Source organism: Lytechinus variegatus, chromosome 6, assembly GCF_018143015.1.
Source record: "Lytechinus variegatus isolate NC3 chromosome 6, Lvar_3.0, whole genome shotgun sequence".
In the NCBI taxonomy this organism is placed as follows: domain Eukaryota; kingdom Metazoa; phylum Echinodermata; class Echinoidea; order Temnopleuroida; family Toxopneustidae; genus Lytechinus; species Lytechinus variegatus.
In genome coordinates, this window is record NC_054745.1 from 33405606 (window position 1) to 33422844 (window position 17239).

Below are 17239 nucleotides of genomic sequence, written 5' to 3' on the forward strand. Positions count from 1 at the left end.
TATTGTTGAAATGTGTATCATTTAATGGGTAACTGCAAGCAGTCAATAACTGGTCCCTTTCCGATAAAAAGAAATCTGCTCGGAGTAATTATTTAGTTAAATACACGTCTTGTTCACGATCACAATCATTGTTCAGAATGTTCAATTTTCAGGATCGTAGCTCCTAACAAAAAAATCAGATCGTTCTTCACCCTAGTACTTTTCAATAAGGCTTATACGATATTATTATTTATCGATGTTTGTGAGAATAAATGTAAGAAGTGACTGTTAGGACTACTCCTTCAATTCAACAAATGCAAATCATTTTTGAGAAGCCAATCGGGAAAACATGGGTAATTTTTTCGACCCCCCCCCCCCCTTGGCGAAAGCTGGATCCTCCCCTTGGTCACTGTCCAATTGGTTACGATATCTTATCAATTGAATTGCCCCAAAATGTTAGTGGTGTGAAGTTTTTAAGATGATATTTTTTTAATGAAAATAAATAGCCATTTCACATCACACTTTAATGCCAACGGATGCAATCCTTTGTCAATGTGTATTTATGTCTTGTTTATATTAAACACATTCCCAAGCATGGGGTGGGCTGAAAATCGTAGGATATGATGTTTATAAGTTGTTTTCCAGTATCCATTTATTAAATATATAAAGAAGGTACTGTAACGGCTAATTTTGAATAAACATTAGGACATTGCCTAACTGGGCGCTAGATGTAAATATGGTGATCACAAAAAAATGACAAATTTAAATTCTACCAGGTAAAAATGCATTGAATACCTATTGTGTCGCGTTTTTCAATATATTGTTACGAAACTAGATTAATACAGTTAGTAATCATTCAAAAAATTTAAATGAAATTTCTTTGCCAGAGCTTAGTGCACTCAAATATTATTTAGTTATATACACCTTGATCATGATTACAAATTGTTCAGAAAATTCAATTACCAGGTCTAAATGCATGAAAAATGAGTTGACTCCTCGCGCTCGCATTAATAAAGTTAAGCTGTACTTAAAAAATCAGTCTTTAGCTATGAATACCCATAAAAGAAACATCAGCATTTAGGGACCGATCGAGGAACATGTGGAAGATATCCCCTCCCCCTTTCCATTACAAAATTAACACACAGCGACGTACATGTGTTGTACATAATATATGCTTACCCTAGCACTTGAGCTGGTATCAAAGTCGAATTGCCATTTATCTAGTGATCTGTGTTGTAGGGAATAGATGAAATCATAACGGAAATGATAATTAATCATGAAACACCATTAAGATGTGAACTAGGTGCCACGAAAATTATTAAAAGCTTTAAAGTTATTTTAATCATAATCATAGGTAACAACAATGTTATTGTGACAAACACTGCAACCAGTTGCTCTTGTAATGTTCTAAAATTGAAATTATGACTAAGTAAAAGAAGGAAAGAAGAAGAAAAAAAATGTGTTGGTTTGGGCGGGTGTCTATCGGTATTTCCCCCATATATTCGATGATATTGTTTTAGCTCCAGCGCTGTAAAAATATAAGTTTCTGATACTATATGAACCGTACAGTAATTGTTTAAACAGATTAAACAACTGTTTAAATCTTAAGCAACAAAGTTTAATTTTCAATATCTAATTGTCAATAAATTAAACATGATTGTTTAAACGGTTAAACAAATACTGTAAGGTTCATGTACATGTAGTAAACAGCGTTGTGTAATAACTTAAACAGCGTTTTTACTGTGTACAGTGTGATTCTTCAGAAAAGATGTATTTGGCCGCATACATTCGTAATTCCGAAGCTTCGTAATTCCGAAGGTTCGGTTATTCCGAAGGTTCGGTTATTCCGAAGGTTCGTATTTCCGAAGGTTCGTAATTCCGAAGGTTCGTCAATCCGAAAACGAAATAAGGTTCGTAATTCCGAAGGTTCGTTAATCCGAAAACAAAATAAGGTTCGTAATTCCGAAGGTTCGTTAATCCGAAAACAAAATAAGGTTCGTAATTCCGAAGGTTCGTTAATCCGAAAAACAATAATAAGGTTCGTAATTCGAAGGTTCGTTAATCCAAAAACGAAATAAGGTTCGTAATTCCGAAGGTTCGTTAATCCGAAAAACGAAATAAGGTTCGTTAATCCCGAAAACGAAATAAGGTTCGTTAATCCCGAAATTAAATAAGGTTCGTATTTCCGAAAATGAAAATAATTCATTTTGGTAACAAAAACGATGTTGTCATTACAAGATTACACGATATTATGCAATGATAGTAATAACGATCGATGATACATGCGTGTGTTTGGGGCCAAAGCATGTATTTCATTAAGAATGGCGCCCTGATCAATCATAGGCTAATTTCGATTTTATCTGAGCAATTGCTGCGTATAAGCAAATGGTTTAATTAAAGATGCAGGGGATCAAGTGTGTTGGAAGCGTGCGAGCAACCTCTAGATAATAGGATTTGTATTGGAGGGGATGTCATTTTAAATAACAGCTTCTGCTGGTAATAAAAATAAAAATAATACTAATAATGATCCTTGTGAAATGTTGAAAGCGCGAATCGCAAGATGAAACCAGTAGACATTTCATGTAACAAGACGTAAAGTGAGCATTCGGAGCATTTTTGTAATCGTGAGAAAGAATGTGTATCTTTCTAAAGAATTAATGCGAGGGCGAGCTGTAATTTGTTTATATACTGACCTGGGGCCCCCGTTGCATGAAACTTTTTACCTGAAAAAACTCAGGTTGTTTTTACAGGAGTTTTTGCCCTGTACTAAAGTCATTGGCGGAAATCAGACTAACCTTAGTTTTCACCAGAGTTTTCTCAGGAAAGAAGTTTATGCAACAGGCTTCAGAAAGTAATCTTTTAAAGACTGCATTTAGTGACTCATGAATAGAATATATATCTCACGAACTAAATAATGAGAGCGCGAACCGCAAGCTTAAAATTTGTGATATTCCAACCTGAAAACTGGACATTTCATACTTCTTTTTGTAACCAGGAATAGAATAGTTTCCTCAATAAACAATACTTGATGCGAGCGAGAAACGTGAGCAAAATTTTTCCGATTTTCCAACCTGAAAACTGGACATTCTAAGCATTCTTGTAAAAAAAATAATAATAGCTGGAGAATAGTTTTCAGAACTGAAGTGGCTTCCCTGGGTAAATGATATCTATATCAATATTATCATTCTAGGCCCACATGAAATTTCCAAAATTTTGAGCACGTGATTCGCTCGCAACATCTCACAAGGATGCCCTTTTAACAGTATTGACCAAAAAGGTGAATTTTACATCTTCAGATTTGACTTTTTCCCCCAAACCGCTTGCTCTCTACGCTCGCAGAAATGAAACGTAAATATATAACTTTAGCATGTCTAGTGATCACTTAAAAAATTGTGCTCAATTTAGTTACTAACAAAACACACAACCTCTTTACACAGATGATAATCTAATGGTGAAAATATCCGTTTGCACCAAATTGCCCCTATTGGCCCCTTTTTTGCTTTGCCCCCCCCCCAAAAAAAAAAAAAATACGTTTCCGCCGCCATTGGCTAAAACACGCATCGTCTTCATGGCTAACTGCAAAAAGTTCTTAAAATGTCCCCTTTAGATCAGGTCAGAGCTTATATATTTAAAAATTCTCTTCGCGCTTCTTGCTAGCATTATTGTCTAATTTTAGTTACATAGGCATCTCGATTTGAAGATCACAAACATATTGCCCATCATATAACAAAAATATATAGCTCGCGTTCGCATATTTAAAAAGGGTTTATCATGTTATTACATATTACTTATTTTATAAGGATAAAGCTAATTATTGACTGTTAGGACTACCCTTTCAAAGAAACAAACAAATATCAACTTTAAACTGCCGATCAAGGAAAAGAAAAAAAAAATTGCCCCCCCCCCCTATTTGACGAAAGTTGGATCCACCGGGAGGGAGGCAGGGGGCATCAAAAATGGAATAAAAAACAGGGGAATTAATATTTTCCAAAATGGGAAAGTTCCTTTTTCAAAAATAAATATGCCGTTTTTCATGATTTTTTTCGAAATAAAATACTCTTTTTAAAGTATACAAGATAAGTTAAGTTTTCAGCTGGAAATATTGAAAAAATTCAGCTTGCGCTTCGCACTCTCATTCGATTGGTGAAATATTCATCCTAAAGAGGTCACTAATGCTTTCTGTAACAGGTTCCTTTTCTGTTCAGAATGTTTAAGCTCGCGTTTTGCGCTCGTGTTAATTCTTTAGTTAGATGCACATCTTTTTAATGACAGCAGAAATCTGCTCGGATTTTTAAAAACTAATTTTCATTTTTTTATTGAAATAACCTGAAGTTTAGCTTGTGATTCACGCTCGCAACACCTCGCAATAATGCCATTTTAAGAATAATTGACCACAAAAAACGTTATACAACTTCACCTTTGAATTTGTTTGACCAAGCCGCTCGCTCATTATACTCTCTCCCGAAAAATAAAGCCTAAATATACATTTTGCCATAATAAGAAGTCACTTCAAAAAAGTTTTTCTCTTCTTAATCACTATCAAACACACAATGACTTCAAGCAGATGATAATCTTAAGGTGAAAATATCACCAAAGTGCCCATTTCGTTCGTTCGGCCGCCCTTGCCTTCCCATCCTCATATGATAATTGGACGGCAACAGTGTCCTCCCGCCCCCCTCCCTTGCCTCTGCCTCTGCTTTCCCCGGTTTTTCATTTTTCGGATTAACGAACCTTAATTTGTTTTCGGATTAACGAACCTTATTTTGTTTTCGGATTAACGAACCTTATTTTGTTTTCGGATTAACGAACCTTATTTCGTTTTCGGATTAACGACCTTCGGAAAAACGAACCTTATTTCGTTTCGGATCAACGAACCTTCGGAATAACGAACTTTTTTTCGTTTTTCGGATTAACGAACCTTCGTAACAACGAACCTTATTTCGTTTTCGATTAACGAACGTTCGGAACAACGAACCTTATTTCGTTTTCGGATTATCGAACTTCGGAATAACGAATCGTCGGAATTACGCCCACAAATGTTCGGATTAACGAACCCTTTTTCGTTTTCGGATTGTCCCCCCCCCCCCCTCTCCAATAATTCCGGATGTGTAAAAATAAAATAAGAATTGTTATGTTAGACAGAAATCGGCAAGCGAAATTGAAATGCACAACTCGTTCTTTATTCAAAATCTTCTCAATATCCGTTTTTTTCAGAGTGGAATATAAAAAATTTACAGCTCGCGTTCGCGCTCGCATCACTTCTTTAGCAATAAACCCATACTTTTCATGATTAAATAGGTGAATAGAATGTCCCGTTTTCAGGTAAACCCTAAAAAAAAATCCTGCTTCGATTTGCAATAATATTTGGTTGGATATACATCTTGTTCTTTATTAAAAACGTCCATTAAACTGTCAATTCTTTTCAGATCGAAATATCAAGCTTGCGCGCTTGCATCAATTGTTTTTTTAGTTACCCATCTTAATCATTGTTACCAAAATGCTTGGAATATCAAGCTTTCAACCGGCAACCGATGAAGGGAAAAAAGTCGGTCTCGCGGACCTTCGGCCTCGCGGCCTTCGGTCTCGCGGACCCCTCGGTCTCGCGGACCCTCGGTCTAGCGGACCCTCGGTCTCGCGGACCCTTGGTCTAGCGGACCTTCGGTCTAGCGGGCTGTCACCGCTAATCACTTTATATTGAGCCCTTTAAGTGTGTTTGTATTCAGTTTGGTGTAATAGTAGATCGGATAAGCCGACAATTGTGCAGATTATGACTAAACCCTGAAACTTTCACAAGTGTTAGTATGCTGCAAGATTTATTTTTAAGATGGGAGGTAATTTTATAAATGCCATTTTGGTCGTTGCCATGGCATCGGATTAATTTTCTCCAAAATAAGATACATTCCGATGTAAAAGGTAAATAAACGTGTAGTATCCCATAATTAGTAACCATCTGGAATAAAATTATTGGAAATGAATTTTTGACTGATTTGAGTATGTATGGGTGTCAAAATTTACTTTAAAAAAGTTAGGGAGAATACGGGTTTGGGAAAGTGCTTTTTTTCAAGGTCAATGACCTTTTTAAATATACCCGTATCATGGTATCTCCCAGATGAAATATTACAGGTTGGTGATCATGGTGTCAAAATGCACAGATTCTTACAAAAAGATCAAATAAAATCAAATCAAGTACCTACAATGCTCATTCACCCTTTTTTACATTATATACCATATACGGTATAATGGTATCTCTGAGATGATGATGTATTTATCTTCAATTCTACGTTTAATACGTTAAACCAATTAAATGAAGTTATTCTTTTATCTGTTATATGTTGTTTTTATGTTGTTCTATCATACCCCTAGAAGGGATCGATAGGGTTAATAAAATGTAAATCTAAATCAGGGGTGGATCCAGCCTCCGCAAATGGGGGGGGGGGTGATTTTTTTTCGCCCATATTTTTTTTGAATTTTTCTTTGAATTGGTTGTCCCAGTGGAGTAATGATTGTTAAAGTTATTTTCTAAGTCTTCGCCTCACCTTATTCACTCGTCTTTCTCTCCTCATTGTATTTCTTTTCCTTTTTTTGATCCGCCAATGGGGGGGGGGCGGGCCCTATTTAAATGTAAATCCAACCAAGAATTGAGTCTATACAACATAATGTCTAAAGGTCTTGGGCGGATCCATGACAGGGGAAAAAAGTTTTCGCTTTCAAGGGGGGGGCACTCTTCTGTTTTGGCTGCATTTTGCATTACAAATTTAATTGTGCCTCTGATAATGCAGGGGGGGGGGGGAGACAGGGCGGTTCGCTCCCCCCCCCCCTGAATTCCCCAGTGATAGAAGGGTACCGGAAATTTGAGGATGCTAGACCATTCATGGCATACAATTTTCGAAATAGACGACCACAATTTTGTAATACCCAGTCCACGCGCAGTGATGAAACACGGAATTAAGTTTAATTTGAAATACTTTATACATGTTATACTACGTGTAACCTACTATGAACACTCACTTTATCTTGAGTCGTTTCAGTGATGTCAGACGTGTTGAAGACTCGACGAATTCAACAAAGTCATCTGTAGCTGCATTTTTGACATAAGTTTCTCGCAACCCAGGTAGTGACGAGATCAATCCTTGGTAGCATTTTGACGTCAGTTTATTAGCTAATAGCTTTGTGACGGACGGTAGTTCAGGAGGTGATAGAGAGAAACTGAGCGATGAGTCTGAAATGGTGAGATGGTTCAATAAGGTGAAGTGACTCAGACAAGGCCACATTCTAGCAGTGATCTCAGAAGACATATGGCATTTGGTTATCTGAAGTGAAAAACAAATAGAAAAGCTGGAAAGAATTACCGTGTCAAAAACATGATTGATACATATGTACAGTGCCGGCCGAAGGAAACGTCACGCCCGAGCACGCAAACACCCTCGGGGGCTTTCGCGTCTAACCGAGGATATTCAAGGGGAGCAGACTAGGGCATTTAGACGGGCCCGCGTTTCCTGCGTGCTACGTAAAATTGGCCGTGCCCGCACTTACCCTAGGAAATCCTAGGGTACGTACATTGCATTATGTTTACATGTGCATGTACTTCGATTATCTTGTGATAGACCATTATGTTTTTGAACTAGCGTGATCGGGATCAATTGTAGGTTGAATTTTTGATTTAAGATGTTATTTGTTTTCTTTTCTTTCATCCTTTCTGTTTTCCCTTTTAGTGTAGTGTTATCTTGTCCCTTTCTTTATTTTCCAATTTAGAGTTTTGCTCATTCCTTTCTACCTTCATTTTCTTTGCTTTAATTATCTTAATTCATTTCCCTAATCATGCATTCTTATATCGGGGAAATTATTCTTACCCGCATCATAAAAAGTAGACGCGCAAAAAGCGAACACTAGCAAAACAGGTTGTGCTCATCGACTTTTTTTTTATTTGGTTCTTTTGTTATTGTCAATAGTCTGGGAGAGTCTTGCCTCCGTCCACACCGACCCCTCTCTTTTGATCACATCCGCTTACCAATTTATGACAGGATGTTCTTAGAAATGGGGGGGGGGGTGGTATTAATTATCTGATGCGTCAACAACAATAAATAAGGATATTCTTTGCAGTTCGGTTCAATTCGGATCTCTAAAACCCCCACCCTGTAAAAAAGTATAAATTTACCCCAATGTTACAGATTCATCAAGTTTGTCTTTTTGCTAAAACATCTGATTACATTATCTGCTCTTGATTGCGGTGTTAGTTACATAGGTAGATGTTCGGATTGGAAGATAATAATAATTACCATAATCAAAGTAAAAATTACTTGTCCAACGCATTCATTACGCGCAACTTTATACAAAACTATAGATACGAATATTAATATCCTTGATACACTAATATGATGATCGTCGAAATAAAGATTAACCTATCATTTTTACGCACTGCGGTTTTATATTGATAGATTAGTTGGATATCATTGAGGGTCTAGACATTTTTTCAATTATTTTTTTGCAGTAAAACAAGATTTTCCTTCGAATATATTTTGTTATATGAATTGGAAATGATAAAACCAAACCACAGCTTGGTACAATACATAATTCAGTGTTATGTGGAAGATATAAATAATAATACATGAGATTTGTAAAGCGCACTTTCCATCTTGATTAGATGCTCAATGCGCTTCAGAGCAGAACAACAAAACTATTTGCGTATATGTAACTATTAAAAACTTTCCTAACGCATTTAGTTTAATGCTTAAGCCCAAGCAAAAGTATGTTTTCAAAAGCTACTACGACGTATTGTATGGAATGGGTAATTAACGAGTTAATTATCACTTGCCGACAAACCAAGAATGGAGCTATACAAACCATTCTTTTCTTTTATTGAGAATTTTAGCAGGTGCTCACGCAAACGCTAACTATCAAACTTTACTATTCTTTTCGGGGACAAAGGAATTAGTCGAGCCAAGTTGAAGAATAAAAGCCCGTCCCGGTTCACCTCTATATAATATAGTCGAAAATCCCTTTAATCATCACGCTCGATATCCCCCGCTATATTTTCTCTTTCTCTCCCTTTCCCCTCCTTTTTATCCCCCCCCCCCCCATTTATTCACTCTTTTCCTTCTTGCTCCCCTTCACCTTTTTCTCTCTTTCCCTCCTTCTGCTGTCCCTCTATATATTTTTTTCCCTTTCCTTCTTTTTCCCTTTCCTTTATCCCTTCTCTTCCCTTTTCCCCTCTTCCTTTTCTGTGCCCCCTTTCATCCTTGATTTGTTTCTCCCCTTTATTTTCTCTTGCTTTCCCTTCCCCTTCTTTTGTAATACCCTCTCCGTTATATTGTGAAACAACAGTTTCTTGTATTCTATAGAAATGTACAAGTAGCTTAATTTAACATAGCATTATATGTTGGGAAGAGAGAAAGAATAGTTTGAGAGAGGGATTGAGAAAGAACTAAACGATAAATGAAAATAAATTTGATGATGAGAGGTGCATATAAAAATGATGTCCACAGATAAACATCGGGAAAAGATGAGAGCTAGTGGTTGAGATAGATGATAAATCAGGAAGGGGATGAAAAATAATAAAAATTAGAGAGGGGTTCCAGTATTTTGATAAGAATAGAAATATCCTTTTCTTTCCTTTTACTTGTTATTTTCTTAGTCCCTGTCCCTCTCTCTTTCTCCCTTCAGTAACTTTTATCCCCGCAATTTCATCTTTGTCAATTTTCCCTTCCCTTTTAATTTTTCACCCCTCATTCCTTCTCTTTATCCTTCTTTCTTTTATTTGCCTTCCCTCTTTTCTTTCTATTTCACCTTCGCTTTTTTTATCACCTCTGTTTTCTCTCTCGTTAGGTTGTTCTTGTTTTAATTTCCCCCTTCCTTATCCCTTCTCCATTTAACCTTTTCCTCATTTCTTTTCTCCCCCCCCCCCCCGTTCCCTCTTTCTCCTCTTGCCCCCCCCCCATTCTCTTTCTCTCCTTTCCCTTCTGTCAGTCCGGGCTCTCAGTTTTCTATTTCTCTTATCTCTTTTCTTTTCTTCTCGTCTTCAATCCATCCCTTCTTTTTCGCCTTTTCCTTTCATTTTTTGCTTTTTTCTTCTTCCTTTTATCTGCATCTCGTAGATCCACGCCTGAAAGGCATATCAGGGTATGTAAAAAAGATGGCCATGCAGGGAAAGAATAGAGTAAATAGTTCTAGGACGACCTCCGGAATGTAGGGTGAACATCGACAAATACCAGCTCCTTTGTCAGAAACTCATATCAGTGAATGAAATAACGGACACCACGGGCATGACGGCGAGAATATTCATAGGAAATGACCATTTACGCTGGTGCCAGTGTGTAATCCAACACAATAAGTCATTCGGTGAAAAGCCTAAAATCCCAGTTATCAGCCCAAAACTTTGTAATGTAATTTTCATAACAGATTTTATCCACGATAAATGATCGAAAACTTATGCTTGGTATGAGAAAAAGATCACATGCAGTCTTGAACGAATGTGTCAAATCAGACTTCTTCTTTCGACCAAGAATGCACTGCCGAACATCCTAGAGAAAACACCCTAGGATAGACGCGGGCGCTAACTGCGGGCACTCATGTCCTAGGGGAGCGGACGCGGGCGTCTTCCCGCGTCCGCTCCCCTCAAATGCCCGCTACGGGCTACCGCGTTTGCCCTAGGGGGCATTGTGACGTTTCCCGCGGCCGGCACTGTAATTTTGGGTTCTGATTTTCCTTCACACCTTTCATGCATTTCGTGCAAAAAGTCTAATTTTTGACCCATTGCTATTCTTCCTGTATTTCTAAGGATAAGATGATTAAGAAAGTCTTATATTGTTGTCTGTATATTTTTTTCCAAACGATTGATATATTAATACATAAAGAATTCGATTTTGTAAGCAATTTTCGACTGATTTAGCTCTTTTCAATTTATCTCACTGTATTCAACAAGAAAAGAAAAACAAAAGCATACGATTGGATTTTTCAATGGATTTATAAAAGGCATTTGACACCATCGACCATCACATTTTGCAACGAAACAAGATAGCAACAAGCAAGTTACACAATTAATATACAGCGACATAAATGCACCCATGCTCACCTTAACACCTGAGCTGGTATCAAAGTCGAATTGCCCTTTATCAAGAGTTCTGAATTGTAGAGAAAAAAGAAATCATAACGGAAGTGATAATACACGATAAAACATTATTCAGATGTGGACCGAGTGCCTCAGAAATTATTTCAAGCTTTAAAGTTATTTCATTACCATAATTATAGGTAACGACAATATTATTGTGACGAACACTGTATCAGTTGCTAGGCTCGGTGTAAAATATGGCAGACGTAAAAATAGCAGAGGTAAAAATGGCAGAGGTAAAAACGGCAGAGGTAAAAATGGTAATGGTAAAAATGGCAAGGGTAAAAATGGCAGGGGAAATAATGGCAGAGGCAAAAATTACAGAGGTATAAATAGCCAGTCTTAAACCCCCATGCAATAAATTTTCAAAAAAGCCCCGCATATACATATATTTAATAGAAAAGGGTGTGAGAAGACAAATGTTGGACTAATGGAAGGGGTAACATTGATTTTATAAATCATGGATATATCGTGTTCCCAACCCTTGGGTTGGTATATGTTATTTTGTCATGGACTTACATGTACTTTGGCTTCTCTTCTCTAATCGCTCTACTAATATTCAAATTTGAAGCACACTTTGGATCCCAAGTATTGTACTTAATTCACTAAAGGGGAAGTTCGCCCTTGCGTAAAGTTAATTGTAAAAATAGCTGGAAAAATATTTAAAATGATATTGGTGACAGTTTTAGGAAATCTTTTCAAGATTTAAAAGAAACAATTAGAATTTTATATGTAAATGGTGACGTCATTTGCGAGCAGCTTTCCCGTAAAGTGTGATTTGAAAAAAAAAAACACTGAAATGTCATTAAAAAAAGGGAAGACTCTTTATTATTGTCCTTCGGTATATCAACAGACAAATCATGACACGTCCGCTCCTTAAAGATTTGTTAGCAATCATGAACCATTAAAAAATAAAAAGTATACATCTTACAGTGCATAAAATATGGGGTAGGAGCTCGTATGTTATATATCATACATTATTTTGGAATGATCGACTAACCGACTTGAAAGATAGCAATTCTCTACATACTTTTAAACGTAAATTGAAAGCTTATATTTTAAACAAATATCTAAATGTTCCTCTTAACTATTTTCAGTCCACCTCCCTCTGGTTTTCTTTTTTTTTCAGTCTGTCTTCTTTCGTTTTTTTTTTTTGAAACCTTTTTTTCTCTTTCTCTTTTTTCCTTCTAATATATTGATATTAAAACAAGTTAACAACTACTTATAATTGTATTAATAGGGAAATTATAAATTACAAGCTCTGTCTTTTAATAGTTTGCCCTTCATATCTTAATCTAATCGATATAGCTGCCTCCAATCTGGACATTCAATTGTATAACATTTGTCTTCTTTATTGTGAATAATGGTGATGTATTGAATTATTTTATTATCAATGATTTATTGTCTTATGATGGACGTTACATTGTATTTGATATTTTATGGGATATGAAAATAAACCATATTGAAACTGAAACTATCACAGATCAAACATTTAAACTTTTAAGACCTTTCTTAATATTTGATAGATGTTCCTAAATCCTCACAAATATACATTTTGTTTCTGCAATTTTTTTACAACTATTCGTCAGAGCGAACTACCCCTTCAAAAGAGGTCGATAGAATGGTAGCTTCACTTTTAAAATGTCAGGCAACATACTGTCCACACGGTTACACTTCGTAATTCCGAAGCTTCGTAATTCCGAAGGTTCTTTATTCCGAAGGTTCGTAATTCCGAAACACGTAAATTGCTAATAACTCGATGTTCGTTAATCCGAAAACGAAAAAGGGTTCGTTAATCCGAACATTTGTGGCGTTATTCCGACGGTTCGTTATTCGGAAGGTTCGATAATCTGAAAACGAAATAAAGTTCGTTATTCCGAAGGTTCGATAATCCGAAAACGAAATAAGGTTCGTTGTTCCGAAGGTTCGTTAATCCGAAAACGAAATAAGGTTCGTTGTTCCGAAGGTTCGTTAATCCGAAAACGAAATAAGGTTCGTTGTTCCGAAGGTTCGTTAATCCGAAAACGAAATAAGTTTCGTTAATCCGAAAACGAAATAAGGTTCGTTAATCCGAAAACGAAATAAGGTTTGCTAATCCGAAAGCGAAATAAGGTTCGTTAATCCGAAAACGAAATAAGTTCGTTAATCCGAAAACAAAATAAGGTTCGTTAATCCGAAAAATGAAAACCGGGAAAGCAGAGGCAAGGGGGATGGGGGCGGGGGACACTGTTGCCGTTCAATTGTTAGGATGGGAAGGCAAGGGCGGCAAAACTCATACGTCAAAATGGACACTTTGGTGATATTTTCCCCTTAAGATTATCATCTGCTTGAAGTCATTGTGTGTTTGATAGTGATTAAGTAGAGAAAAACCTTTTTTGAAGTGATTCCTTATTATGGCAAAACGTATATTTAGGCTTTATTTTTCGGGAAAGAGTGTAATGAGCGAGCGGCTTGGTAAAACAAATTCAAAGGTGAAGTTGTAAAACGTTTTGGGGGTCAATTATTCTTAAAATGGCATAATTGCGAGGTGTTGCGAGCGTGAATCACAAGCTAAAACTTTAGGGTATTTCAATAAAAATGAAAATAAGTTTTTAAAAATCCGAGCAGATTTCTGCTGTCATTAAAAAGATGTGTATCTAACTAAAAAATAACAAGAGCGCAAAACACAGCTTAAACATACTGAACAGAAAAGGAACCTGTTAAAAAGGCATTTAGTGACCTCTTTAGGATGCATATTTCACCGATCGAATGAGAGTGCAAAGCGTTAGCCTGAAAACTTAACTTGTATACTTTAAAAAGAGTATTTTATTTCGAAAAAACACGAAAAATGGCATATTTATTTTTGAAAAAGGAACTTTCCCATTTTAGAAAATATTAATTTCCCTGTTTTTTATTTCATTTTGGGGGTGCAAGTGCCCCCTGCCTCCCTCCGGCGGATTACTTTCGTCAAATAGGGGGTGGGGTATTTTTTCAGCCTCATTTTCCTCGATCGGCAGCTTAAAGTTGATTTTTGTTTGTTTCTTTGAAAGGGTAGTCCTAACAGTCAATAATTATCTTTATACTTATAAAATAAAGTAAATATGTAATAACATGATAAACCCTTTTTATATAATGTGAGCACGAGCTACATATATTTTTTAATATGATGGGCAATATGTTTGTGATCTTCAAAACGAAATGCCTATGTAACTAACTTTAGATAACTGCGAGCAAGATCGCGAACAGAAATTTTAAATATATAAGCTCTGACCTGATCTAAAGGGGACATTTAAAAAACGTTTTGCAGTTAGCCATGAAGAAGATGAGTGTTTCAACCAGTGGCGGCGGAATATATTTTCCGGGGGGGGGGCAAAGCCAAAAAAGGGGCCAATAGGGGCAATTTGGTGCAAACGTATATTTTCACCATGAGATTATCATCTGTGTAAAGAGGTTGTGTGTTTTGTAGTAATTGAATTGAGCAAAAAAAATTAAGTGATCACTGATTGATAAATTATATATTTACGTTTCATTTCTGCGAGCGTAGCGAGCAAGCGGTTTGGGGGGAAAGAAATCAAATCTGAAGATGTAAAATTCGCCTTTTTGGTCAATTACTGTTAAAATGGCATCCTTGTGAGATGTTGCGAGCGAATCACGTGCTCAAACTTTTGGAAATTCCATGTAGGCCTAGAATTATAATAATGATATAGATATTATTTACCCAGGGAAGCCACTTCATTTCTGAAAACTGTTCTCCCAGGTATTATTTTTTTTTTACAAGAATGCTTAGAATGTCCAGTTTTCAGGTTGGCAATTGGAAAATTTTGGCTCACGATTCTCGCTCGCATCAAGTATTGTTTATTGAGGAACTCATTCTATTCCTAGTTACAAAAAAAAAATAAAATGTCCAGTTTTCAGGTGGAATATCACAAATTTTAAGCTTTCCGTTCGCGCTCTCATTATTTAGTTCGTGAGATATATATTCTATTTATGAGTCACTAAATGCAGTCCTTAAAACAAATAAATTACAAATAAATTAAATAAATTACAGCTCGCCTTCGAGTTAATAATTTCTTTAGAAGGATATTCATCTCTCTCACGATTAAAAAAACTGCTCAGAATGTTTAAGTTCACGTCTTGTTACATGAAATGTCCACTAGTTTGAGCTTGCGATTCGCGCTTTCAACATCTCACAAGGATCATTATCATAGTACTATTTTTATTACCAGCAGAAGCTGTTATTAAAAATGACATCCCTTGCAATACAAATCCTATTATCTAGAGGTTACTCGCACGCGACCAACACACTTGATCCCCTGCATCTTTAAATCATTTGCTTAGGCAGCAATAGCTCAGATAAAATCGAATTTAGCCTATGCTTGATCAGGGCGCCATTCTTAATGAAATACATGCTTTTGGCCACAATACATGCATGTATTATCGATCGTCATTGCATAATATCGTGTAATCTTGTAATGACAACACCGTTTTTGTTACCAAAATGAATAATTTTTCATTTTCGGAAATACGAACCTTGTTTAATTTTCGGATTAACGAACCTTATTTCGTTTTCGGATTGACGAACTTCGGAATTACGAACCTTATTTCGTTTTCGGATTAACGAACCTTCGGAATTACGAACCTTATTTCGTTTTCGGATTAACGAACCTTCGGAATTACGAACCTTATTTCGTTTTCGGATTAACGAACCTTCGGAATTACGACCCTTATTTCGTTTTCGGATTGACGAACCTCATTTCGTTTTCGGATTGACGAACCTTCGGAATTACGAACCTTCGGAAATACGAACCTTCGGAATAACCGAACCTTCGGAATTACGAAGCTTCGGAATTACGAATGTATGCGTATCCACACAATTGTTAAAAAAAAATCATCCAACTCTGGGTAGTTTTCAACCAAAGTGCTCATTATTGGTTTAAAACTGCCCTGAATTAGATAAAAATTTAACCAATTGTTGTGTGGACAATATGTTGCCCAGTATCTTTAAGAGTGTAAGAAACGCCCATACATTTTATTTGCTACACATTTCCAGATTCATGTGGTACTCGGACTATAGAAACTTGTTTGGGAAACTGACATTTACTAAGACTGGCTGCAATAAGTTATTGCTTAAAATACTAAACAATAATTGCTATAATTGCAACATTTACGTAAGACTATTCGGATCCATTATGATTTGGAAGTAAAGAAAATTACTTGTGTTATATATTAGAAGAATTGTAAAAGCAATTACATTAAGTCTTCATGCGTTCACCTGTTAACCCCCTGTGTGTTGGATTATTTTAGCAGTGATCGCCTCTACGCAGTATAATACACTCTGTTATTTTTATCTGATAATTTTGAAATAAAATGTAGAAAACTTGTAAAGTGTTTTCTGGGCTTTCTTATCGTAAATACATTTATTGGACCTATTATGGAAAAATGTATAGTCAATTACATTTTCTAAATGCTTTCTCCTAATACTTCCAACAAAATTTAGCCCCCTTTTACTTTGGTTCTTTTGTTAGTGGCATGATTTTTATTTATCCACTTGGACTGTTCATTACATAAGCTTGGTATTGATACCGAATTCATGATAATCTGATAAAAATAGCCCATATATAGTGGAAAATAAAAGAGAGTAATTTTTTGCGTGGTCAAGGTACTATACTCCATTGAAAAGGTCTCATTCACATTCGTGTCATGAGTCACAGACTCCTAACAAAAAACATGACCATGGTATTGTTTGTAATGAGGGTTTTATTGATTTTCTCCTCTCCCTTTTCAAAGAACTTCCTGGCTGTGATCAGGATGTATTGATTTTCGGGGAAAACTCAACGATTCTGTAATTTGTAAACTGCGATAATCCGTCAATCGCTAAACCAATGCCGCACGCGCGATCGATCGATCGGTACACATGTACGGTATACAAAAACGCCAGGCTATACATTATAGCTAGGCACGCTCCGGGACGCGCGTTTCCGTTTTACACCCTGGCGAAGGCATTTTCCGGAAAAGTAGCCAAAAAGCGACTAGTGAAGAGTCTACACACGTCGCTGGTTGCATGCAGCATGCGACACAGGCGAGTCCACCACCGCATGCAATTTGCACAGTTACTGATCAGAGCACAGAGTTCCTCGGCACTTCATGTACAGAGAGAGCGGCAGTCAGGAGTGAAAT